Source organism: Haemaphysalis longicornis, unplaced genomic scaffold, assembly GCF_048455015.1.
Source record: "Haemaphysalis longicornis isolate Haplotype H1 unplaced genomic scaffold, Haemaphysalis longicornis Haplotype H1 scaffold_7, whole genome shotgun sequence".
Lineage (NCBI taxonomy): Eukaryota > Metazoa > Arthropoda > Arachnida > Ixodida > Ixodidae > Haemaphysalis > Haemaphysalis longicornis.
Genome location: NW_027526422.1, coordinates 88,240,677 through 88,267,481, shown reverse-complemented (window position 1 = coordinate 88,267,481; position 26,805 = coordinate 88,240,677). Strand labels below are relative to the sequence as shown.

The window sequence follows — 26,805 nt, the reverse complement described above, 5'->3', positions numbered from 1 at the left end:
AGCTGCTTTTCAGGGACCTAGCCACAAATTTCCTGCATTTGACTTAACTCGAACTCCGCGCTTATCTCGAAATTTTCAGCTAATTTTACGACTTTGAGTTAATGAGAGATTACTGTAGATCAACAACGTTCTCAGAATACGCATCAAAACATGAGAAAGTATTTGGGGGGGGGGGAGGAGGGGGTTAGATAAATGTTGGGTCGTACTAATTTAAAGTTTGATCAAGCGGAATCATAACGGTCTGCGTCTACTTTCCAAATCACCAAAGTATATTTAGCTGACCAAAGGTGCGGGTTTGATTCCCGGCCGCGGCAGCCGCTCTTGCGATGGAGGATAAAAGCGAAAAGCGCTCGTGTCTTCGAGATTTCGGCGCATGCTAAAGATCTCCAAATGGTCAAAATTAATCCGGAGCCCTCCACTACCGCTTGCCTCATCGCCTGTGTAGCACGGGCGCGTTAAACCTCATAATTCAAACTAAATCAGCAGAGCATGCGCAAAACACCGCAGCGAGCAAAGCAAATCTTGCCGCGCGCAGGTGCCGGGGAGCGTCGGCTGTTCAGTTGTCGGCGATAGCAGCGCCGCCGCTATACCGGTTTTATTTTCTGCGCGAAAGTCGACCCGGCGGAGCAATGGGAGAGGCCGCCGCTCGGGCCACTCTAAAACTTCTAGTACACTCTAGCCGATGCCTCGCCGGCTGGGACATTGCGCAACGCCGCCGCTGCGACGCCATTGCTGGCTTCCGAGCCACCGTCAGGCCTCTCAAGCTTGGACGTTCCCTGTCTTCCCTATAGGCGGCGTAAAAATCGACGCCCCACGTGACCAACCTAAAGCGCTGTTTTCGACCATCAAGCCCACCAGACGGCGCAGGCAAAATGTTACTTTTGGTATAGAATACAAAACATTCATTCCGTGACTCAAAGAGCCCACACAGTTCGCTTACAATGTGTTATTTAAAAATACTATTAACAAGTTCCGCATCAAACATCCGTTGAGCAAAAATGTACGCAACTTTTTACGAACAGCCGACTGGTGCACCACCTCGTTTCTGAATTCGCAACCACAAAGCCGCCAATTCAAATTGAAACCGCTGCAACGGCCGACCGTTTCAATGTGCGCGGAGCACCGGTTTCGTGACTGTTATTGCTGTTATGTGCTTTTGCGTCCATCAGTTGTTGAGAGGACTGGCAAAACACGGGAATTGAGTGCTTGTGGAATGACAAATGTGGGAAATTCCGCATCGGAAGGCAGCTGTCGAGGCCAGAATATTCGATTCTTCCAACAGAAGGTGAGTGTTAAGCACTCCGCTAGAAAGACGGTGCAAAGGAAACCGTTGTCGCCGTCAATACTTCATTTGTGCCCTTCGTTCGAAATCTTAGCGCAAGTGAACGAGTTGTTATGGCAAAAAAAAAAAATGTTGTCACGAAAGCGACGTACAATTGCAGCGATCGAAATGAAATGATGTCCTGGCCTCTGTAAACTTGCGGATGTCAATAAACGATTTGTTCTCACTTGCTGCTCACTGTGGTCTGTGCCAGTCGAGGCCATCTGGTCACCTGGCGTAACATCACTTCACTAGCGCGGCGCAAGTAAACACGCGACCAGCGTGCCAGCCAGGAGCCAGCAGGAGCAGCCACGGCCGGACTCGACGCCCCTTTCGCGCGCGGGAGGAGGAGAGTCGAGTCCGGCCGTGGAGCAGCGAGCCGGCGGCCGCCGTGCGTGGGCAGCCATGTTATTAAGGAGCTCAAGCGGCCTGTGCAAAAAGCATCCGCCATGTTTACAAAGCCGTGTTTACAGCGCCATCAAGCGGGCGTACTGGGTAGTTCACGACGCCGCCACTACGCTTTTTCTGGCACTACAGGCAAAGCTAGACCTTTGCTTCTCTAAAATCCTCCCTGTTCTGTGCCACCGTCGCCACCGTGCTTCAGTACCGGCTTTATCGTAGGCGCCAGCTAATAGCAAAGTAAGAATTAGCTGCTCGTTTCGAAAAAATGTCGCACCGGTGTCGTTTTAGGTTGCTTCTCGGTGTCGATGTGTTGTGCCTTAGGCAGCGCGAATATCGTCAGGCAGGGCACAAGACTTCGTTATTCCGTCCGGGAAACGCGACGCAGAAAGGAGAAAAGTTTGGTTGCATAGATTTGAACGGGCATACTTCAGGCCGACGCTACCATCACTCTTTTGCGAGGTAAGTTTCTGAATGCTTGTTCTTGCTCTGTTAAATTCTGCGCGAGCTTGAGCGGTCACTTACGAAGAAATGCGTATTCCCTTCGCGACCGTCGTCCACGCTTTGTTCTGAGTAGGCATTGCGCGCAGCGCCGAGTTCGTCCCGTCGTAAGCTTTGGTTTGGATAAGAGGCCGTGTATTTGTCATGTGCGCGCTTAACTTCCAGCATCAATATCAGCGGCATAGCATGTTCAGTCAGTTGTCGTAAGGTTTTCGTGACGCGAGAATTGTTCACCTGAATTTATGCTTGTTTTGGCCGACGGCAGCTTGCGTCTGACCATGTATCGTGTGCGTTCCGAGTGCGTGTACGCTCTTTTTGGCGTGAAGTCATGTTTTGTGTGTTAGCTACCCGGGTGGTATTATAATCCCGTTGTTATGACATCGGAGTGATTTGCTGCGTAATATGGGCTTGGTCGGTGCGGCGCAAATTGAGGCTGTTGCGAGAAAAAAAAATTGCGGCTAGGTAAAACAATTTAAGGTCAGCTAATATAGTGACCGCGCCGTTGACGTACGTTTGTTGCGCAATTCCTGTTATCGCTTTATTAAATTCGCGCACGTTTGAATGAGCACTTCAAATGCATATTCGCACCGTAAAGGCTGTACGCCCTTTCTTCCGTGTATGCACAGAGGAACGTTAATTACGACTTACGTTTGCATTACACGTGATGCCGTACATTTGCAGTGTGCGCGCTTACTTCATCTTAGTAGTCAATGGCGCAGCGTATCCAGTCATTGCGATTTGAACCAAAACACACTGGGCGACTATATTATTTTCAGCAGACGTATTTTTGTCCAGCCAAGCGCTTGCTAAACTGGTTTAGTGTAGCGAGTTGAGCGGACGCGGCACTGAGCAGATGCGCGAACACGAATTAGACCATGCTACGGTAGAACAGTCACTAACTCCCTTCTGCAATGCATTATTGACTATATTTGCGGAGTGTTTGTGGCGCATCTCAAACTCGGTGGCGACATTTTTTTTCCCTTCTCAATAGGATTATTTCACGGATCAATTTGAGCAACGGATATTGGAGAAGCTTGGCGTTAAAAAAACTAAACCCAAATGCCACTCCCAACATTTTTTCTCACGGGAAGCCACGTCAGCAGCACAAGCCACCTGCACGACGTCATTACGGACGTTTGTTCCAATAAAATATCTATTTGCTGGCACCAATTCATTTTTGTGATTGTTTTCTCTTGATAATCATCGTGACATTGGTCCTCTTTCGAATTTCTTTCGGGTGTATCCCTGTGTTAGTGCAATGTACAAATCTGCCAGAATATATCCCAGCACAAAACAATTCTGTCCAGGCGCCTCCATTAATAACGGCTGTAAACGACCGCGCCCGGTGAAAAAACGTATTGCATGATTAATTAACTGCAGTAACTAGTTACATAATTTGTACCTAGAGGGACTCGATCTCTGGTTCGTATGAGAAATAAGAGGCCACAAATCTGTAATTTCAGTTTACCCGATCGATTGATCGCAGTCTTCTCTGGCGCGTATTCCCAGAATTACAAGTCTGCGTTTTTCACTAGGTTCGCACATGAACGTACGGCCGCGAGTGTAGTTTAGTGTATCCGGCTGCGAAGTCGGGGAAGCAGGGGCTTTTCACGTCGCTGTACGTGCACACACGCACAACAGCATGTGTATGTTTTTAGTCTACTCACAGCAGCCTATAACGACATGAAGGTGAAGGAAACATTTCTACAAAAACGGCAAAGCACTCTAAACTGCGCGGAATTAAGGTAGGCTGTAGGTCGTTAGTAAAAGCGGGCGCAGAGTGAACGCCGCTGAGGATACACAATTATCGCAAGAAAGGCGAGTGCAAGGACGCCAGCGCAGCGCTCGAACTACGGCATTTGCGAATGAAGCGCACTGTATACTGCCGCGAACCGTGCGCAAGACCTCTGTGCAGTGATTGCACGACCACAGTCACGCGAATGCAAGAACGGAAATACCGTAACAGAGCAGTTTGAAATGTCCACGCTCGATCCTTTCGCATTCACGAGCTATCCTGAGGTGTTACTGAATGCCGCACACGTAAACAAAAACCGCACTGTGCGTATGCGCCAGCGGCATCCGCCCCGCAAATATCCCCTTGTAGACAAAAATATAAAACAAAACACTATCACTCAGTGCGTGTTGGTAAAACGGAGCTATAGAAATCCTATAAATGCTACCAAAGAGCGATTTCGGCGCGAAAACAAGAGCAAACTGCAGCGAGCGCCCTGAAGCGTAGCGAGGGCGTCTGCTCTCAAGTGGCCAACAAATATGGCGGCCCCGCCGCGGAGTTAAAGGGACGGCGGCGCCGCGGGTGAGGGGAGAGAAAAAAGAGGAGGGCAGCGGAGAAGGAGGGAGCAGTTGGCGCTACCTTAGTTCTTTCAGGGTCTTCCACTCGAGGGGCTACAGAGCACGCAAGACGACACCGCCGCTCACCTTGAACGGTCAGACTCTTCCGTGGTGCACTAGCGCCAAGTATCTGGGGCTCCTGGTCGACTGCCAGTTGTCCTGGCTACCTGCGGTGAAGGCGCTTCGGAAACGCACAACGAGGGTCCACCAGGGCGTGCGGAAGCTGCTGGCGCATGGACAGGGCTGCACACACACCGTAGCCCTGAAGGTGTTCCACGGGATGGCATCGTCCGCCGTCCTCTATGCTCTGCCTTTAGTGGAACTAAAGCCGCGCCGGTGGGAGGAGCTGGAGGTGGATCAGCGCCGGGCTATCCGCCTCTGCTTGGGCCTTCCGAGCACATCTCCGGTGGCGGCGACATACACGGAGGCAGGCTTCTGGCCCATCCAGATGCGGGCCCTGCAGGTGGGTCTCCACCACATCCACCGCCTGCAGGGCACACCTGACGGCGTGGCACTCCTTGAGCGCTACCGCAGCCGGCCCAACTCTCGGATGGGCATGCTGCTCAGTACGTACGAGAGCCACATCGCGTTGCCGCAGCGGCCACGCCTGGAGCCACCACCCCCAGGCACGGGGCAGGCTCTACGCATTGTCATCACATTGCCGGGGGTCCGTAGTAAGAGGTCGACTCCACCCCAGGCCGTCCACCAAGAGGTGGCTGCCCTGCTACAGGGCGACGCTGCCGGACATCTGCAAGTGTACACGGATGGATCTGTACAACAGTCGATGGGCAGAGCCGGAGCCGCCTGCACGGCCCTAGAACTCGGCATCAGCCAGGTGTGCAGCCTGCCCTTCCCTGCCTCATCCACCCACGCAGAGCTGGCTGGACTCCACTTGGCTGCAGATCTTCTTCTCAGGCAGGGCACCCAGGCCCGGGGGGCCATCATCCTGACTGACTCACGGTCTGCCCTCCTCCGTCTGCGTGCCGCCGACCAGCCAGCCAGCTCTAGCGGCTACGTTGAGCGATCGCTGGCGGCCAAGCTTCATGCGGTGGAAGCGCAGGGGTGTCCACTGCGACTTCACTGGCTGCCATCGCACGTGAACATCATAGGCAACGAGGTTGCAGACGCCTTGGCCAAAGGTGCTGCTCGCCAGGCACGGGTTCCAGCCTCCCGGGATGTGGTGTCATTTGACGCTGCAAGGACTATCCTGGCACGAGTGGTGGAGGCCATGCATCCAGATTCCCGAGTCGTCAGTGGCCAGGCCCCACGGGTCTTGCCCGGACGCATTAGCAGAGACGCCCGGTCGCTCCTTCTTCGCCTGCGGCTCAATTGCTGCAACGTGGGAGCGCGCTTGCACCACCAAGGCCGCCGAGCATCCCCCACCTGCGCCGACTGCCCAGAGCCTGAGACGCTAGAGCACTTGCTGTGCTCTTGCCCGCAGCACGACACCGCAAGAGCACAACTCCGGGTCGAACTCCAGCGACTCGGTGCCCCAAGCCACAAGCTAGAAGACTTCCTGTTCCCCACGGGACCGGACGCCATCCGACGGGAGGTCTTCCAGCACGTAGTCAACTTCCTGGTTACAAAAGGACTAGCGCTGCGTTTGTAGCCATCGAGTCATGGACTAAACGAACGCGATATAGACTATCTCCCAGTCTCCTACCGCTCTTCTCTTCCCCCTTCTCTCTTCCTATCCTTTGAAGCCCCAATCCCCTTCCCTGGACTGGGTCGTATGAGGGTGAACTCCCCGTTGAGTTCAACAATATCCCCAGGCCTTTTCTCTTCCCTCCTTGGTTAATAAATCACCACCACCACCCAGTTCTTTCAGGGACCTTACTAACCATCGGCTGCGCGCGCCGCGGTGCGGCCGCATACGCGGCCACGCCCCCTTTTCAACTTACGCTCTCTCCGGGCGATTGGGACGGCCGGAGCAACGGCGCGCCGCCGGACGCCGATCGCGGAGGCCGTGGCGCGCGTCACTCGACTCAGTTGGCCGCCGGCAGGGGGGCAGCGCGACACAGACGACGGCGGCGACGTTTCGGCGGCTCGCTCGGCTCCCACCGTCATGGCTGCGTGCAGTGGTTCTACGATTCGGTAAATGCTCAGCGGCGTGAAATTTCTGGTTACGTGATGACTATGGATTTATCTACCGGACGAACAAGTACGGCTGGGCAGTTAAGGTAAGTGAAACGTCGTTTACTAGTCCAGTGTATTTAACGGAGCACTGTTGTCGAGCCGGTGCCGGCCCTTAGGACTGACGTTCTGTGTGTGCAACGTATCGCTGGCGTTGGTGTGCGATATCTATCATATCGGCGTTACGCAGATTTGGCATTTGACAAGCGACCTTTTCCGTCTTGTCACGTATGTAAGCAGCACTTGCTCCAAAGCTTGCGCCTTGGGTTGTGCGAAGTAGAATCATGTGTCATTAGTCAAACTGACCGCACCGAAAACGCTACCGCCTTGTTCTTCGCTATGAGCCACCCAAAAATACCACTTCCCTCCAGCCTCCAGGTTATAAAAATAATGCGTAGCTGTGTAATCGGCTGAGTACTCTCTTTAGGAGAACTGTACACTAACAAAAAAAAAAGGTAAAACGCGGGGTGTGCCTTGAATTCAGTCTAGAGCAGGGTATCGGAGTATATTTAGGGCCCCCTAGCACGCTCCGCACTATGAATGTTTCAGTATTAATGTGTTCAATTATGAGCGTGAATAGTGTTGTGCGTCCGTCAGCCGCCTCGGGAATATGCATTTATACAAATTTTTATGCGACCACGTTGAAACATTGCGCGTATCGTGCCTCGTCTAGACGTTGGCGTGCTACGGACGGATAAACGGCGTTGTTGTAACCAGGTGGCCGCTGCCTTGCGCGCGCAGTAGAGGTCGAAACTTTTTGTAAGTGGCAATAAAATGTGCGTTCAGACTCTCCATGTCGAAAGGGGTTTGCCTTCTGGTTCTCCCATGCCCATCCAAAGTATCATATTCCCCGCGAGGCACTCCTTTCATTTCATTCCTAATTGTGAAAAGTTACCTTGCAGAAGCGCAAGTGCTTCAAAAGAGCATGCCTGTTTTATCTGCGCTGGCTTTTTCGGTAGTGATCAGCGGCCATTGCAGTTCTTCTGATAGATACAAAAAAAAAAAACAGTAGTGTCGATATTTCAGTGCATTTTTACGAAACCAGGGTGGTTTAAATTGGGAGGATCCCTCAAATTCGCGCATCCCGTAGTCTGTGTGCAGATTCAGTGCGTGGAACCCCCAAACTAAAAAAGGGGTTCTCAGTTCTTTTTCATGTAAATAAATGAGCAGCTGCTAAATGTCTTGTGCATTCCATCTGGGAACGTTTTACCTTCAGACAAACTTCCCTGATATGTAAAGCCCAAGTTTTGCACCCCTGTATACAACACTTGTGTGAACAGACCACATTCCCGCATGCCTCTACACATCTTTCGAGTGGCGTAGCTTCTGAATGCACAGAGCGTGTATATTTCAAAATAAATGTTTGCCTTATCATTTTATTTTTTGTGCTATTATTGCGGTAAATGTTACTGTTCTTACCAATAATTCTCAGAGAAAAATTAGAAGGATCATTTGAAATATTGATTGCTGATATTCATGCCCCGTGGTTTTTGTCAGTTACGGCATGTTTACGCTCAGCCTAATGTTGTATAGGAGTGATTTTCATAATCTACCCTACAGTGGGCAAGGCAGCCTGGTGATCTCTGTGATTCTGCATTTGGGTGCACCAGGTTCGAGGAAAAATGACTGCATCTGGCATGTTGGTTGATAAAATCTGCATTTTGCAGGCCATTGGCCGCTTGCAGGCAGAGAAGTTGCTTTGAAGATAAAGAACGGGCACGACGTACTCCCAGTCAATGGACGAGACTTCTCGTGGGACGTTGAGTGTGTTCGGGCCTAGTAAAAAAATGGTGACCACATTGCTTTTCTGCAGTTGTGAATTGTCTTGCATTATGTTCCTTCTTCAATTTCAGTAAGCTGAATTTGCCTATTTTAGTTTAAGGATTGTTTTAAAAAGCATTTGAGCCTTAGCAGTGTTACTACTTTGCTTATAATGTTTTGACACAGATAAGGTTGACCGATCAGATGGCTAGGTAACATAACGAAGTCTAATTTCCAAACTTGCACCATCTTTGCACGCATCTAGATAAGTTATCACTGCTTTCATCATATTGCTGCCTAGAACTGTTTCAGTTTGTCATTAAACGTAACGAGGCTTGGTGTTGGCTTTCGGCTAGCGTGATGGTGTCTGCTTAAGCTGAATTTGCCTATTTGAGTTTAAGGATTGTTTTAAAAAGCATTTGAGCCTTAGCAGTGTTACTACTTTGCTTATAATGTTTTGACACAGATAAGGTTGACCGATCAGATGGCTAGGTAACATAACGAAGTCTAATTTCCAAACTTGCACCATCTTTGCACGCATCTAGATAAGTTATCACTGCTTTCATCATATTGCTGCCTAGAACTGTTTCAGTTTGTCATTAAACGTAACGAGGCTTGGTGTTGGCTTTCGGCTAGCGTGATGGTGTCTGCTTAAGCTGAATTTGCCTATTTGAGTTTAAGGATTGTTTTAAAAAAGCATTTGAGCCTTAGCAGTGTTACTACTTTGCTTATAATGTTTTGACACAGATAAGGTTGACCGATCAGATGGCTAGGTAACATAACGAAGTCTAATTTCCAAACTTGCACCATCTTTGCATGCATCTAGATAAGTTATCACTGCTTTCATCATATTGCTGCCTAGAACTGTTTCAGTTTGTAATTAAACGTAACGAGGCTTGGTGTTGGCTTTCGGCTAGCGTGATGGTGTCTGCTTAAGCTGAATTTGCCTATTTGAATTTAAGGATTGTTTTACAAAGCATTTGAGCCTTAGCAGTGTTACTACTTTGCTTATAATGTTTTGACACAGATAAGGTTGACCGATCAGATGGCTAGGTAACATAACGAAGTCTAATTTCCAAACTTGCACCATCTTTGCACGCATCTAGATAAGTTATCACTGCTTTCATCATATTGCTGCCTAGAACTGTTTCAGTTTGTAATTAAACGTAACGAGGCTTGGTGTTGGCTTTCGGCTAGCGTGATGGTGTCTGCTTATTTACTTCGGGGTTTGTTCTTATGTTTTGGCACATCTTACAGCTTTTTAAACCTGCAACACCGGTTGAGCAAAATAGTGAGCTTGATGTGCTCAATTTATTATTAGTTTTCTTACCCTGTGAACAGTTTTGTTCCACCATGAACATGCACATAATTTAACCGCATTTTGAAGCAGAAATATAAGATGTTACAAGTGTCAAGTAAAAAAAGATGGAGGTAGTCTTGTAATAGTTGGCTTTATCCAAAAAACGAGGAGGAGAGCCGTCACGATACCACAGCCCGAATTGGGAGGCTAAGAGGTGTTGACGTACCTAACTAGCTTGTAATTAATATGGAGCTATAACTGCAAATTAGTTTTATGCATGATTAGGATGGCATGCACTTAATGATGGCTAAACGAAGTTATCTTTAACCTTTTTCTTCATGTGAGTGACCGCAAGCCTTTGAACTATAGAGAACAAGTTGCCAGTGGGTTATTCAGGATTAAGTGTTGCAGGTTTCAGGTTTCACATTTGAGCTGATGGGAACTGACTGTTGGCCATGGCACGTTTTTTTTATTTTTTCAAAGCAAGGCTTCTTTGGGCTTCATAATCACCCACGGCAACTTAAATTACTAATGTGGATGTCTGCCCCCTCTCATTGAATGGTTAGTCTAGCAGCAGACATCACATCTGGAAGTGCGGTGAAGCATGGTGATGGTGATGAACAGTAAAAAAGGAAAAAAAAACATCAGATGGCCCACCATATTTTCTTTTTTCTACCGGGCCTCTCTTCATTAATGATCTCCACGTGTGCTCTGCTGGTTCGTTATGTCAGGGTGACGTGGGCATCGAAACAAACATGCTTATTCTCATCTTAGTGCTTAGAAAGCTTTTACTGCTTTCCAGCTCTGCACTTTTTCCTCCCACTTGTTTGGCAGTTCCAGTTAATTAGTACATGTGGACATAAAAAAAAGCTGGCGAAGAATCGGACAAACATATTTGACGCTGATCACGCTGCTAGCAAATGGCTACCAATGATGGAGTAGAGGAGAATAACCTTTGCCGGCTGCAGGCTAGTCTCGAGAATGTGCACCTGCTTCCAGGGCTTTCTCGTAAAACAAATTGGTGGCAGATGTGCGGTGACAGTAGAATATGCTACTAAGATCCACTGCACTTCTGTCCTGATAATTAGTGCCTTCTGGTGCACAATGCAACAATTATTGCCCATAATAGCATTGCTTGGAGCAGCCAGCTAACGACACGGCTGACCATTTTTCTTAGGAACCCACGTGGACTTTCAATGCATTACATTGGGCCTTTATGTTTGCATTTGAACTGTTTCAGTATATTGAGCCTGATCCTCATTTGTATCTGCTTTTAGCAGTTGCAGTGCCGGTGCGACCACCACCAGGTTCGCTTGCTGGAGGAAAGGTGTTGCTGGAGCTGTGGTGTCCCCTCTTCCCTTCCTCCCTGAGCCAGTTTTGAAAATGTTTGCAGCTGTAGATGGGCAGGTAAGCAGAATTTTTTCCCTTGTCGTTGCTGTACACTAATGAATCATAAGGAGCCAAAAAACCAGAATTTAGCCTGCAATTTAAATCTCGGCAGCACTTTTCTTTTAACTTACCACTTCAGCTGGATGCATGCACAGCACTCAAGAGCAAAGTTCTATGAACAGTTATTTCTTAGAAAATATTGGTTCTTAAAGTACAACTGCACTTGAATTTTTGGCCATGCAAGAATGCTGTCTAATAGTCGACATAAAAAGAACGGTAGCGTCAGCAACTGGTTTAAAACCTGATTGCACACAGCACAGACGGTCCAATAAATTGGGGTTTGGGTTTTGGGAACCGATGCTGAGAATGGCAGCCGCTCCCGACAGCCTGCAGATACGTGCCGGAAGTGGCTTGTTTCGCACTTTTTTTTCTATGGAAGAACAATACTTTGTCGTGGCTAATTATGTCGTGAAAAAGCAGTGAAAAACGTGTACAGTAAGAAGTGTAACGTGTTCCTACCACACAAGTCGCAGTAGACAATGTGGCCTCTGTACTAGCCTTGGCGCTTCGAGTTTACGAATAGTGGCCTGATTGCAGCAGCTATTTGTAAAAGATGAATGACCTGGTTTCAATCGTGTACGCATAAAAATAACCCGCACGAAGCAGTGATACAGCACTCCAGAGTTTTACCGTCGCACATTTCAATAGCTGTCCTGCAATAAGCTATTCTATTAACACTGTTTTCTCAGTTGCATGTGCTCGGTTATGGCTTACTTCAAAAGCATTAAACAAAAATTTTGGGTAGATTAGAATTTATTTTAAGAAGCAGATTTGGTTGTTGCGGATGCGGCTTGCTACATTATTGTGTACGCGTAGGCCCGGCCAGAACTGGGAGCGCTGAAGACCAACCGCCCAGGTGGGCAGTCGTGTTTGATCAGCCATTTCATACTCGTGGTGGTGATGGCACTGATGATGATGATGGTGCTGGTACAAAACTTCCCCCCTGGTGCGCAGTGTGATAAATAGAAATGAAAGCACGTTATGGTCAATCTGCCAGTATATACTCATAGACACTGGAATGCTGGACTACGGACTGGCTTTCATGCAGCATTTTTCTCCCATGCGCGCTGTTTGAACAGTGCAACTGTTGTAGCTGGCTGTAATGTGTGGCGCTAATGCGTTTAAAATACCCCAAAAATGCCGAGTGCTCGTGAGCGTGTGCCTCGAGTAACCGCCAACTGACCCCTGCATGCAGAGTGCCTTTAGCAAAAAAAAAAAAGCAAAATGTTGGAGGAGTGCCTTGGGTTGCCTAGTGACCAGCAACGCCACAGTTGCTAAACACCTGCTCCATGAAACCTCTACGCAAATCGAGGAAAGCAGCGCATGCGTCGTGCATGTAAGCGCACCACTGCGCCCCAGCTGTTGTCAAGTGGTGCATGCAGTGCTCGTCAAAAGGACCACGACGATATTTTTGCATATGATGACTACTACTACCACAGTGCAAAGCATCGCGGAACATGTAAACAGACAATTTCAAACTTGTACAAACGTGTGCTGCTGGGTTTTGCAGCGTTCGCGTAGAAAGAAATCCTGCAGCTTCACTATGGCTCAATCCTTGCATGACTTAGGGCAGTGAAAGAAGCGAATTGTCGGTGAAACATTAACATTAATCAACTTAATTAGCATCCCAGACACCAGACCACACAGCCAAATGGTTGAGAGCAAAGGAGTTCAAAAAGTTCTTTAGCAAACGATTGTCCCTCTGTGCTCTCCATTACCCTTCGAGCTGCATTAATTGATTGTATGGTGTATTCGCCGACGCTACAAAGGCGATGAGGCACACTGTAGTGGAGGGCTCAAGATTAATTTTGACCACCTGGGGATCTTTAATGTGTGCCAAAATCTTGGAACATGCACGCACTTATGCTTTTCACCTCCAATTAAAAAAGTGGCCACCGCACACATTGGGCTTCATTGCAAAGTTGGTTGGCACGCATACGTTGTACATTCTTTCATCACTGAGTGGTCATTCCTCTTTTGGGGTCTAACGACGACACCGAGCAAAAAAAAATTGCTTCCAATCCACGCTTTAAAGGTGGTTGGAAAGCAAAGCTGTAAACGACACCCACAATTGCCCATGCCGTTTGTTGAATTCACAAACGTGGCAGTGCAAAGAGTGAAACCACATATTCTGCCAGCCATTATCTGGAATTCACGGGGGCAGCGTCCCGATTGCAGCAGCGTTGGCCATGGCCGGGCTAGAGCGCCGGACGCCGCCGCTGTATCCCGGCCGTGTGTCAGCAAAAAGAAAACGGTGACGAGCGTCTTTCTAAGGGTGAGACAGCGGAACCTCGTCATTCTGATGAGCTAGCTAGGGGCTACACCACCGCACGACACAAGCGCAGACACCGAAGCAATTCGGCATGTGAGCTTAGTGATTCCCATTTATACCGATAACTAGTTAGCTTAGTAAGGTTGAGAATTGCGAGAAAGCTGAGGGAACTTTTATAATCGCTATTTATCAGATCCCGTTGATTCTTTTGCCTTCTGTAATGCCTGTTAAAACATAACCAAATTTGTATTCAGTAATTTAGAAAACAGAGTCCCATTTGTGGCAAGCACTGCGCAAAAGGTAGCGTTTCTCTAGTGACCAGATGTCTGTAAAGGGGTCTGTACATTTTGTTTTCCTGCCCTCCAAACCAATCCTAAACATATCTTTGGTGTATGGCCACTTAATTCTGTCGGATCTGGGTTACCCAGGAGGTGCTGTAGAGCAAGTTAGAAAAGTCGTGTGAAGGAACCGTGCAATGTACGCGAAGCTGCACAAGAACAGGCCCAAACAACCGTCGCTAAAGCAGATGACAAAGCCAGCGGAATGGTTTAGCCAACGTGCCCGCTGGGGTGCACAGCTCCGAAAGCAACTCCGGCGTTCGGGGAACGCTGGGTAATAGCGCCCTTTGCCGCTCCATCTACACAGTGCTCCATGAGTGAAAAGAGCCCTCCTCCTCCTCCTCAGCCACGTTGGGAGTTTCTTGTTGCGCACTCCACGAGGAAACCGTTGGCTGGTAGAGGCAGAAAGCTTTCTTTTAAAACTTGTCCGCATTTCAAAAAAACTACACATAATACTTGGCCGAGTTTCCAAGCATAACCAGGCATAATCTTAGTTGAACCAAAATTAAGCTAGGTGGGGCGGCCGGCTTTGCTCTTTGCCCATCTACGCGCCACTAGGGTAAAATTGGCCGGGAATCCAACCCATGCCCTTGTGCTCGGCAGCGCAACGCCTTAGCCACTGAGCCACTGCGGCGGGTGTGTGTTATCTTTTGGCCTACCAAAACTTCAATAGTATAGCAGCGCAGTGGTTCGCGGTGGTTCGCTTGCGAAACAGTGGGGACCCCACGATTGAGCATATGTTGATCGGTGTCATTATGTCAAACAATTTGTACTTGTATGTACAAGTCTTTGAACAGTTATATGCTGCCTTAGGTAGGCCTTTTTATCTCTTGTCGTAGCTGGCATGTTGTGCGGAAAGAAGGTGTTAAAATATGCACTATGCAGAGAAACTAAACATACATGTAATGCAGCGAGGCCACCTTTTTGCATATCAAGGAAGTTCTGGCAAAATCGAGAAAACAGTGGCAGGGGAAAAGTTTTGAAAGAGGCTTCACGGACCCCTGAAGTGCTCTCGCGGACCCCCATTTGAGAACCAGTCGTATAGCATGTTGCAGAGCACGACAACATTTATTTGATCAAATCTTTGGATTTATGTGACCAGTAAAGTTTGGTTACATTATTTAACTTTCTAATAAAGTAAGGTACAACCTCAACACAGGATATAGTACTTTATACCTGATTCAAAGAGCGCAAGTTGATCAGTTGGGATTTTAAAATTAATTGCTTTGTTTTCTAATTGCAAGTGCAGATTGGTCCAAATGTGGATGTGCCTGACGAAAAATGGACGTGGCTGATGCGGAACACATCCTATGGAGACTTCTGCCTCGATCTGGCAACCCTACAGAAGCGGCGGTACAGGATGGACGGGGCAGACCTTCTACAGCATGGCATGGGCGATACAGAAGACAGCATCTTTCATCAATGTGGAACTTGAAAAAGTATGTGAACATCTATATTATCGTGCGCTTTTAAAAAAATAGGTCAAGATTATATTGTCAATTCATGTAATATTTAGAGCATATAAGATGTTTCCAACTGGCTGACACGCCGGTTTTGAGTTGGTATTTTTACTGGGGAATAGGTATTAATTACAGAAAAAAAACCTGTTCCCAGCTCTTCAACTTGAGTTCAGGCTGAGGGGTAGTTTCTAGTTAAAAAATGGGAGGACTCAAGTCGACGACATGCTGAGCGATGACATTATACAGCCATCGAAAAGCCCCTGGGCTGCGCCCGTCGTACTCGAAAAGAAAAAAGACGGCACATTAAGGTTTTGCGTTGACTACCGGCGACTGAACAAAATCACCAAAAAGGACGTGTACCCCCTGCCACGAATCGACGACGCCCTCGACCACCTCTGCCATGCGAGGTACTTCTCATCGATGGACCTGAAGACCGGCTACTGGCAAATTGAAGTGGACGAGAGAGATCGAGAGAAGACTGCATTCATAACCCCGGACGGCCTATACGAGTTCAAGGTAATGCCGTTTGGGCTATGCAAGGCACCAGCAACGTTCCAAAGAGTCGTGGACACTGTGCTAGCTGGCCTGAAGTGGCACACCTGCCTCGTATACCTCGACGACGTTGTGGTATTCTCCCGGACTTTCGACGAACACCTCGCAAGGTTGCAGTCAGTACTCGAGGCCATCCGTACGTCGGGGTTAACGCTGAAGCCTGAAAAGTGCCGCTTCGCGTACGAGGAACTGAAGTTTTTGGGCCATGTCGTCAACGCCGCGGGAGTCCTGCCTGACCCGGCGAAAACTTCAGCCATAGCGAACTTCCCAAGGCCGAAAGACAAGAAGGGCGTGCGCAGATTTCTTGGACTGTGCGCATACTACCGGCGCTTCGTCGCAAACTTCGCACGGATTGCAGAGCCGCTCACGCGCTTGACGAGAGATAGCACCGCTTTCAGCTGGGAAGACGACCAAGAAAAGGCATTCTGCAAGCTGCAAAAACACCTGCAAAGCCCGCCCGTGCTCGCTCATTTCGACGACAACGCCGAAACGGAAATACACACGGACGCCAGTGATATAGGCTTGGGTGCCGTCCTTGTCCAAAAACAAAGCGGGTGCGAAAACGTAATCGCCTATGCCAGCCGTGGTCTGTCGAAGGAGGAGAAAAACTACTCTGCCTCCGAAAAAGAGTGCCTGGCTATTATATGGGCGATTTCAAAATTTCGCCCATACGTGTATGGCAGACCGTTCAAGGTTGTAACAGACCACCATGCGCTGTGTTGGCTCGCCAATTTGAAGGACCCCTCTGGCCGTCTTGGGCGGTGGAGTTTGCGCCTGCAAGAGTTCGACATTACAATCGTCTACAAATCCGGCGGGAAACACTCCGACGCCGACTGCCTGTCCCGCGCCCCTTTCGACCCACCACCACAAGACTCCGATGAAGACAGTGCGTTCTTCGGGGTTGTTACGGAGAGCAACCTACCCGCCCAGCAGCGTGCCGACCCCGACTTGCGAGTAATGATCGACTACCTCGAAGGACGAAACGTCGCCGTGCCTAGAGCGTTCAAGCGTAACTTACCAGCATTCAGCCTCAGAAACTCCGTCCTCGTGAAGAAGAATTTCAGCCCCGGAACAAGAACGAATTATCTACTTGTCATCCCCGCAGACCTTCGTGACGAAATTTTGGAAGCGTCCCACGACGACCCGTCTTCCGGACCTCTCGGCACAGCTCGCACTATTGCAAAAATTAAGGCGAAGTACTTCTGGCCCCGCCTTACATCCGACGTCACCCACTACGTTCGGAGTTGCCGGGACTGCCAGCGACGAAAAACGCCGCCGACAAGACGCGCCGGACTTCTACAGCCGATCGCCGTCCCGCGGAGGCCCTTTCAACAAATTGGAATGGACCTTCTAGGCCCGTTCCCGACGTCACGATCGGAGAACAAGTGGATTGTCGTAGCGACAGACTACATGACGCGCTACGCAGAGACCGCCGCTCTTCCGCGGGGGACTGCACAAGAAGTCGCCAAGTTCTTTATAAACCAAGTTGTGCTGCGACATGGAGCCCCTGAAGTCCTAATTACGGACCGCGGAACGGCCTTTACCGCGGAGCTGATGCAAGGAGTCTTACGCTACAGCAACACGGATCACCGAAGAACGACGGCGTACCACCCCCAAACGAACGGACTAACAGAACGTCTGAACAAGACGATTGCGGATATGCTGTCCATGTACGTCGACGTTGAACATAAGACTTGGGACGAAGTCCTCCCGTATGTCACGTTTGCGTACAATACAGCGACGCAGGAAACTACGCAGATGACACCGTTCGAGCTTGTCTACGGAAGACGACCGACTACGATGCTCGACGCCATGCTTCCGCATGTAGAAGACGACGACCTCAACGCCGACGTCCAAGGATACCTTCAACGTGCGGAGGAGGCCCGCCAGCTCGCTCGAGTTCGTATAAGGGACCAGCAGCTGGTGGATGCCGGCCGCTACAACCTCCGACGCCGAGACGCCGAGTACCAACCAGGGGATCGTGTGTGGGTTTGGACTCCCATCCGACGACGCGGACTGAGCGAGAAACTTCTGCGACGGTATTTCGGACCCTACCAGATTCTGCGACGTGTTGGCCAACTTACCTACGAAGTGATCCCCGATGGTGACTCCGGCACATCACGACGACGTACGCGGCCCGAAGTCGTCCACGTGGTTCGCTTAAAACCTTTCTACGAACGATGACGAACTTTTATTTTCATTTTCGGACTGTCGCTTATGTTAGCATCGGGTCGATGCACTCTTAGAGGGGGGGTAATGCCACGAACCATGCATTGGGTTTGTTTATTTGTGTTTTGCTTTTACCGCCCGGCTGCGCCGGTCTGTGTTATCTCCGTGCCAAGGGAAGCGCGTGTTCCATTCTTTCTTTCTGTGCCGCATGTGTTATCTGTTCAGATAGGGAGAGCATTCCGATCTAACGTGAACATCCCGGAATAATCTTCTTGCATCTACAATGTTCTCGATGCGAATCGACGGTTCCAGAACCACGCGCGCCGAAAGATAAAAAGCCTGCAGAGCAGACGCCGGGGCATTCGATTCTGCGACGCTCGCCGACGCACGTACGTCACTTTGTTGACCACTGCTTCGCCGCCTCTGTATTCTTTTCAGTTGTTAGGGGAGCACAAGTTCGCTCCAATAAACTTGTTTCTTTTCCAAACAACTGCTTCGTCCTTGGCTACGTGACAATATAGTACTTTATACCTGATTCAAAGAGCGCAAGTTGATCAGTTGGGATTTTAAAATTAATTGCTTTGTTTTCTAATTGCAAGTGCAGATTGGTCCAAATGTGGATGTGCCTGACGAAAAATGGACGTGGCTGATGCGGAACACATCCTATGGAGACTTCTGCCTCGATCTGGCAACCCTACAGAAGCGGCGGTACAGGATGGACGGGGCAGACTTTCTACAGCATGGCATGGGCGATAGAGAAGACAGCATCTTTCATCAATGTGGAACTTGAAAAAGTATGTGAACATCTATATTATCGTGCGCTTTTTAAAAAAATAGGTCAAGATTATATTGTCAATTCATGTAATATTTAGAGCATATAAGATGTTTCCAACTGGCTGACACGCCGGTTTTGAGTTGGTATTTTTACTGGGGAATAGGTATTAATTACAGAAAAAAAACCTGTTCCCAGCTCTTCAACTTGAGTTCAGGCTGAGGGGTAGTTTCTAGTTAAAAAATGGGAGGGGACTTCAGACATTTATGATTGTGGGAAACAACACGCTGGAAAAGGACAGGACAACAAAAAGGGGAAGAACACTAGTCCTGACTCGAACTAGTGTTTATTAGGCAACAGAAAGAATGCGCATATACATGCAACTACGCACCTGCACAGAGGGAGAAGAAAAGACGGATGCAGCTTTGCATAGGATAATGCGCTAAAAAGACAAGAAGTTGGAAGAAAAGGGGTGTGGAGAGGGGCTGACAAGTCACGTGAGCATATGGCCAACTAGCTTGGCTTTTTTTTTTGTGGGACGTAATCGAGGTCTGGATTACGCAGTCGCCTTTATAGACCATAATTGCCTGGCTCTCCCTGGGCGCAGCATTTTTCCGTGATCAATGTGCTGCCATGCAAGCACTTTGTGGGGGAATGTGGGCACGCCAGCTGCCGTCCCCGCAGCGTGGCATCGCTCGCATCGTGGACTGCATATCGTGCGTCTCGTGTGGCTTGAAAATTGGTAAGCGCCTTCCCATTTGATGTATCATGCCACAGTTAGCTTGTTCACCAGAGAGCACATTCAAGGGAAACGAGAACTAATTCTTATGCGAGGCTTGACCATGCTGCACAGACTGAATGCAGTGTGTGGCATGTTGTTTTCGACAAAAACATGACTTGTGTGGCTCTATTTTGTAGTGCCAGACTTCTCGATGCCCACTGTTGTACCCGGGTTATTACAGCCGCTTGCTTTCTTTTTAAATCCCACCTCCAAGTCACCATGCCCTGCGTGAAATACACCATGTATGGAAGCTACCCGTTCAAGCATGACTGCGCTGCTGTTGACCAACCAACACAACTGCAAAGTCTTCATGCAAGAACTAACCCACAGAAATAGGCGTATAGATATCGTACGATGGTGCAAACACACAGAAGCATAAGGAAGAAAAGACACAGAGCTTGCATGTTTTTTCTTCCTTCTGTCTGTGTGTTTGCACTGTTGTACGAAATGAACTTAGCCAACTCCCCCAATTTAATACTTTACTCAAGCGTATACATGTGCGAAGTCTATAAATTTTCTGGAGGCTTGCAGCGCTGCGCAAATGGGTCTTCATGTTGAACCGAAAGTACTTCCTATCCAGCAGCTTGGCACGAGCAGCAAAAAAGAAAAGGTGTGGCACGCCAGTTTAGAAAGCCCGTTTATTGACCTAAATGCAGTTGCTGTCAGAAACTCAGTTTTTCTAGAAGTTAGCTGTGTTTATTTTACGAGGCCAAGGTCTGCGAAAATCAACCCTTTGCTTGCGTTGCAGCACGGGTATGTGAGAAGGGCGAGTGTGCAGCTAATCCCTCGAGTATTGCAAAGTCACCTACAACAATTGACCACAAAAGGGTAGTGCAGCAAAATAGATCCTCACAGGCCACAATTTGAGCGAGAATGATTGACAGCACGCTTGTAAATACCCAAAGTCAGCAATGGACGTCAAGGGGGTCAGTAACAGGTTTCTAGAAGAAACATGCAGCCACACTTTTTTGCTCTTTGTGCCAAACTGCTTGATTCAGTGTTTTCAGTTCAGCGTGATGACCCATTTGCACAGCACCGTGAGCCCCAGGAAAATTTATAGGGTGATTAGACTTCATGTAGGAGTAAAGCAGTGAATGACACACTTGGAATGAAGTAAGGAAAAATACGCAAGCGATGTGTGTCTTTCTATTATGCTTCTGTGGGTTTGTCTCATTGTATATCTATACGCTTATTTCTTCAGGATATTTTTGCACTAATATTTTGTGCTTGCATTGCTTGTTAGTGCAGTCAACAGCGGCGCTGTCACACTTGAACGGATGGCCTCTGTGCATGTGAATTTCTGTCTGAGCACGGGACTTGAACGTGGGAATTAAAAAGACGGCAAGTAGCTGTAAACACCTGGGTATAACAATGCACATTAGAAAGACTGGCACTACAAATTGTGGGCTAACGTACGGGATAGCAGAGGACCCCGGCTAGCTTCGCTAGAGAAAGTGCTACGAGCCGTACACTAGCCCTGAGGAATCCGAAGACTCGCGCACGGGTTCGGGTTCGGCGCATCGCATGGGGTCACGAAGAGGTCATGGCTCACACGATGCGCCGGCCGCCCAAAACGGCGGCTCCTGGTTCGCAAAAGCATGTGCAGACGAGGCGTAGGGAAACACAGGTCCCCACAAAATCGAACCACATAGTTCGTGATTTTGACGAGAATGCGCAACACCCTTCATTCACGACATGCGACACGCTGTGACACACTGCATCTGTGTGCAGCGTGGTCAAGCCTGGCATAAGAATTAGTTCTCGTTTTCCTTGAATGTGCTTTGAGGCAGTAAGCTGTGGCATGATGACACATCAAATGAAAAGGCATTTACACATTTTCACGCCATATGAGACGCACAAAATGCATTCCAATGTGAGCGGTGGCATTCGGCTGGGGCAGCGGCTGGTCTGCCCGCAGTACCCACAGGAAGCAGCCGGACGGTGCAGCCCAAGGAGTGCCGGAATATTTTGATTTATAAAGGGTAATGTTTAAGGCTTCTACTATATTCCTAAGCATCCGATTTCTATGCTCGAAGAGCCCCTCATTATCACCGAATCGAGGTTTGAATGCACACTTTTCTTCACTGTGCGGGTAAATTTGCATACGTGTGATGTTTTATCGTCTGTGGGTGCTCTTTTCAGCAGCTCCCATATGCCCCACGTACACTGTTATGCAAGAGAGCAGTATCTGGTAAACGACACGCATTTTACAAGGCACAAAAGCACGCGTGTGCTTGACTTTGGAAGTTGTAAAACTGGCGTTATGTGGACGCTTTTTGTTCACCAACAAACAAAGCCTGCCTATTTTGTTCTTAGCTGAGAAAAGGATTTGCACGCCATATCGAGACCCCACATTTTTCAGCCCATGTGCCATCTTGTGCATGTAGGGCATGACCGCACATTTCACGAGTTCCTTTGCTGAGTTGTCTTGCCGTACATGCACAAAACGGCACGCAGGCAAAAAATGTGGGGTCCCTATATAGTATGCAACCCTTTTACTCAGCCAAGAACAAAATAGGCCGGCTTTATTTTTTTCATTGGTGAACAACAAAAAAACGTTCACATGGTGTAAACACACGTGTGCTTGTTGCCTTGTAAAATGTGTGCCGTTTACCCAATACCGCTGTCTTGTGAAGGAGAGTACATGGGGCAGGTGGAGCCCTTCTTAAATGTAAGACTAGAAGCGCACTCGGGGACGATAAAGGATTGCACGTACGCAATTTCACCTGCAACTTGCAATAAGTGTGGGTGCAAACCCTGTTTCGATGATAGCAAGGGGCACTTCGAGCTTAGAAATGGAATGGTTAGGGAGATACTAGAAGCCTTTTACGTGAACATTTAAAAAGCTGACTGCGTAAGCCACACCTTGATTACGCTCCACAAAAAAGAAGCCAAGATTGTCGGCCATATGCTCAAGTGATTTCTCAACCCCCTCTACACACGCTTTATCCTGTGTTTTCTTGTTTTTCAGTGCAATATTGTTTGCAAAGGTGCATCAATATTTTCTTCTCCCTCTGCGCATGTGCGCACCTGCATGTGTTTTTCCATTTTGCTAATACAGGTTGCGGGTCAACGCTTGTGTTAGGCCTCTTACTGTTATACTATTCCTTTTCACGCCCTGTGGTTTCAGTATGTTAATGAAAGGCAGAAAATATTTTTAATGAGAACTATATTTCCCGTAGTTTTTTTTTTTGTCAATGGTTTTCACTCGTTCATCCTTAAACCAGGCTGAGTTCATATATCAGAATAAGAAGGCGACTTAAAATGTTAATAAGAAGGAAAGAGCACGTTTTATTGCGAACAAACAAAACATGGAAGGTCTGTGTGAGTTTCCTTGACCAAATATGTGGCCTGCCTTCTACTTTCAGAATCCCCTGGTGAAATGTGCGTCAACTATGCCCTCAAGTACCTGTGGAGGTTATTTACAGAGGCGAGCCGCCGTGAAAAGAGGGTCTGTGCACAATAAAATGAAGCTGTGGTGTGAGCGCACGGTTTCGCATTACTTTTTCCACATTAAGCAGCAAAAGTGTCCCGGCAGCCACGCATTCTATGCATATTCTGTCAAGACGGCTGCCATTCCAGAAAAATTCACGACCCACTATTCTCCCTGTGACGCCTATGCCCGCTAGACGGGTATGGCGCCATCTGTACCACCATGCCCCCCAAGTGACGCCTAAGCCCGCTAGACGGGTATGCCACCATCTGTACCACCATGCCCCCCAATAGTGCCCGCCAATGCCCGCCAGCGGCGTGCCCGATAGTGCCCGCCATTTGGCATGGCGGGTTCTCCACTACAATAATCCACTATTTTGACCGGCAGCAGCTTCCGCTATGCCCGGCGTGGCGGGATTTCGGACAGGGACAGGTATAGCTGTACAGACACTGTAAACATCGCTTACGTGTGATTATCAGCACACACTTTTACACAGTAGGGAAGTCTTTCTCTCCTTAAACAATAGGGTCACAGAAAAAAACTACACGCGTGCATACAATCAAAAAGTTCTGACAGAGCACTTTGCGGAGACACCCAGAAACATGAGAGTTAAAGGGACAGACAACCGATTTTTGTCGCGTATATGTTCTCTAGCACATATGAAAGCCAGCGTTTTATATAGCCCGGTAACTACAAGCACGTTCTAAACAAATTGGCGGAAATAATTTTAATTTGCAGCAACCGTCCTGAAATCGGAAGGGTGGCGGTTCGTAGTGTAGAAACTTGACACTACAATGTGTGTCCCTGTCACGTGACCTGCAAACCTAGCCGCTAATGTAACTGCTGAAACGTTTATTTACGCATTGAAAACATTTTAACACAAGCATTTATACAAGGTTAAATTGTATTTGTATTTCTAAACATTGATTTGCAAATTTTAAAGACACGCCGCCCACCGTCGCTGGGTTGCTCTCAGTGTGGCTAACTCAGCCTCCATGCCGAAAATCAACGGCAGCGTTAAGTAAACAGACCCAGTGAAGGAGCTTTGACGATTGTGCCTGAGTCAGGGGCGTTTGTTCTGCCAAAATATTTGATTTCAGTTTTCAAACACGGTAACGGCAGCCTAAAAAAAAAGAACGTCGCGCCCGGGGAGAATCGAACTTCCCACCTCCACAACGTAAGCTAGATTCTACCTATTGTATATCCAAACAGATGGCACATTCGTGAAAAATAGACCGTTGCATTAAAAAAAACACATAAAGGAACAGGAAAGTCGATGATTCAAACTTTTGTAGCTGGGGACAAGTTTTTAAATATCGTTTTTCATTTCGCATACAGACAAAAGTAGGTTGCCGAGCTACTCTATGTCATGGTTGCCAGCATAAGTTTTGGGAGGGACACATGCGGCTCGTAGATCTAAAAAATTCGATTTAAAAAGTTCTAGGGGGTTCTCAGCAAAACCGTTTCTCATCAAGTTGCTTTAAGTGCTGCCCTTTCATTTCGGATAGAGAATAAATACTCGACCCATATCGGTTGTCTGTCCCTTTAAAATACAAAGAACGCGATAGCCATCACCGTTTTCTGAAGAAGAAAAATAAAGCTTAATTTACGATATTCGCCAGTGTATGATTGTACAAATAATAAGTGTTTACCACCAAAATAAAAAAGCCGCTACAGTCTGCTCAAAAATTGTTTTTTAGTGTTACCACAGCATTGGGTGATCTCTTCAATTCAGTGGGCAAACATTCCAGATTTTTATTCGTGTGAATTAATCTTTCCCCATAAATGCTATTTCTTGTCGGCAAGTTAAAGTTATTAAACGTGGCGGTTTTAATAGGGCGAAAAGGGGAATATTATAACGATACATCACATGGGTTATAATATGTTACAATACTATTAGCACAAACAGTCGCCCCCTTCCGCCCGGGTCCATATGAATAGACCCGGATGGAGGGGCGGGGGAGCGGAGGGGAAAGTGAGGCCCCTACAGAGGCGGAGAGGCCACTAGCACTGATGGTGTCCTGCATCCGTCTGAGGCAATTGATACAATCAACCAGAGACAATCAACCAGACACAATTGATCACTGTTTTGTGTTGTGCCGGTACGCTGTGCTCTTCAGGGGTGATTTGCAGCGGACACTAAAAAAAGGACATTGACATCACCCAGTACACCATTCGCTTTTTGCATTTGAAGATGTTCATCGGGTGCCATATGACGTTTTTGTTGTCCTAGGATTGTTTAGCTTGTAGAAGTGCCACATGACTGATCGGCATGCGGAACCCCCTAGGCCGACCAAGTGCATTTTTCGGTAACAGGCGGCGTTGACGCGGAGCGTTTATGCTGCGTAGAGTGATCCACCGGAGCAGCTGCCTCTTGTGAATGTGTTTGCTTGCCTGAGTTTTGAAATGGTGCTGATCGTTGTTCGACTGATGTCCTTGTCCTTTGCTGTCTGTAAGTGCTTCTATTGTGTGTTAACTGTTGTGTCTTCTAAAGTTTTCTAAAATTTCAGTGCATTAAAAAAAAGCTGGCTCGTGGCCGAGTGGTCTGAAGCGCTAGGACTATTCTTTTGCAAGTCGCAAGTTTTAATCACCCAAGGAACATGCTTTTTTTGCAACAATGGAAACGGCCACAGACATGGCCGATGCGCCACGGACATGGACATGTACCGCCATCCCGCGGAGCCCGACGTAACGAGTGACGGCGCACTCACACGGTTGCATGGAGCAGAAGAGGGGTGCCTGATCTAGGGGCCGTGCGCACAACGTTGCCTAGCAACAGACGCTTGGCCACAGATATGGCGGCGCACTCGCATGGTTGCCTTCATGCATTCCACGCCATTGAATACCGGCCATAGTATCTTAAATCTCTCGTTTTACAGACGATAAATAGCCCACTCTATGCCCAGACGGGAACCTGTCTCCGCATATATGTTCAGGTCTCCTTCATTAGGATGCTTAGCTCCTAGAATTCCTTTTTTAACTTTTGTTGTGAACGAGGCTTCCGTTTTGGGTTGAAACTTCCATTCATTGTTTTTCTCGTGCGGCCGGCGTCCCCGCTTTTAAAGACGATAGCCTTGCTTGTGCTACCTAAACGCCAATATTTTGTTCTGTCTGTCTGTCTGTCTCTCTGTTCCCTTGAGTTGGTATGCGAAAATTCGGAATACCATTGGTAACCGCGCAATTCAGTACGCGCAAATTATGTTAGCGCCAAGGAACCATTATGATGCCTACGCGATGTTGCAGCGAAGAACCGCCAGGAGACACCTTTACGATTTCGCATTCAAAGCACGTAAGTAGGCATAGCTGTAATTCGAAAGCCGTTATTCGTGTGGTGTAGGTGTAGAGGAGTGCTCAAGACTCTTGACTTTTATTGCGGGGCCGCGGGTTCACACGCTGTTCTTGCCTAGGTTTTTTTCTTTAGTTGAAGGCACATGGTATTTGGCGCCATCACCTCACGCGGCCATAATGTTCTGCCTATAATAAATGTTACAAAAAGCCACATTCGCCAGTGCTACGCAATCCGACCCCTTTTCAAGCCGTAGTTTTTCTGGTGGAGATGCGCCATTGGAAACATTTGTGCAAGCATAGTATTCCTGACTTTCAGAACATTTTTGCATGTTCAGTTCGACTTGGTGTGATAAGACAAAGGTATAGTCGTGATTAGAGCACAGAACTGCAAAACCACTATTTTCATTAGATTCCATGCAGGCTCATGGCTTGGGAAGCACCCCCAGAAATAGTTGCACTCACTCGTCATCGCCAGGAGCTCCCTGTTTGCCCCCATCGGTGCCTTCACCTCTCAAGGCGGCTCATTA

The 26,805-nt window shown here is 48.2% G+C and overlaps 2 long non-coding RNA genes across 2 annotated transcripts; both read left to right on the top strand.

Annotated features, from left to right (window-relative positions):
• Positions 1 to 6,593: 6,593 nt before the first annotated feature.
• Positions 6,594 to 15,228, top strand: LOC144146051 (uncharacterized). Its single transcript, XR_013317642.1, has 4 exons — positions 6,594 to 6,750; positions 8,371 to 8,493; positions 11,042 to 11,171; positions 15,073 to 15,228. It is a non-coding gene; the product is annotated as an uncharacterized LOC144146051 (long non-coding RNA).
• A 3,302-nt stretch (positions 15,229 to 18,530) lies between these two features.
• LOC144144578 (uncharacterized) lies at positions 18,531 to 23,046 on the top strand. The gene is made up of 2 exons (XR_013317279.1): positions 18,531 to 18,798; positions 22,926 to 23,046. It is a non-coding gene; the product is annotated as an uncharacterized LOC144144578 (long non-coding RNA).
• The last annotated feature ends 3,759 nt before the right edge of the window (positions 23,047 to 26,805 follow it).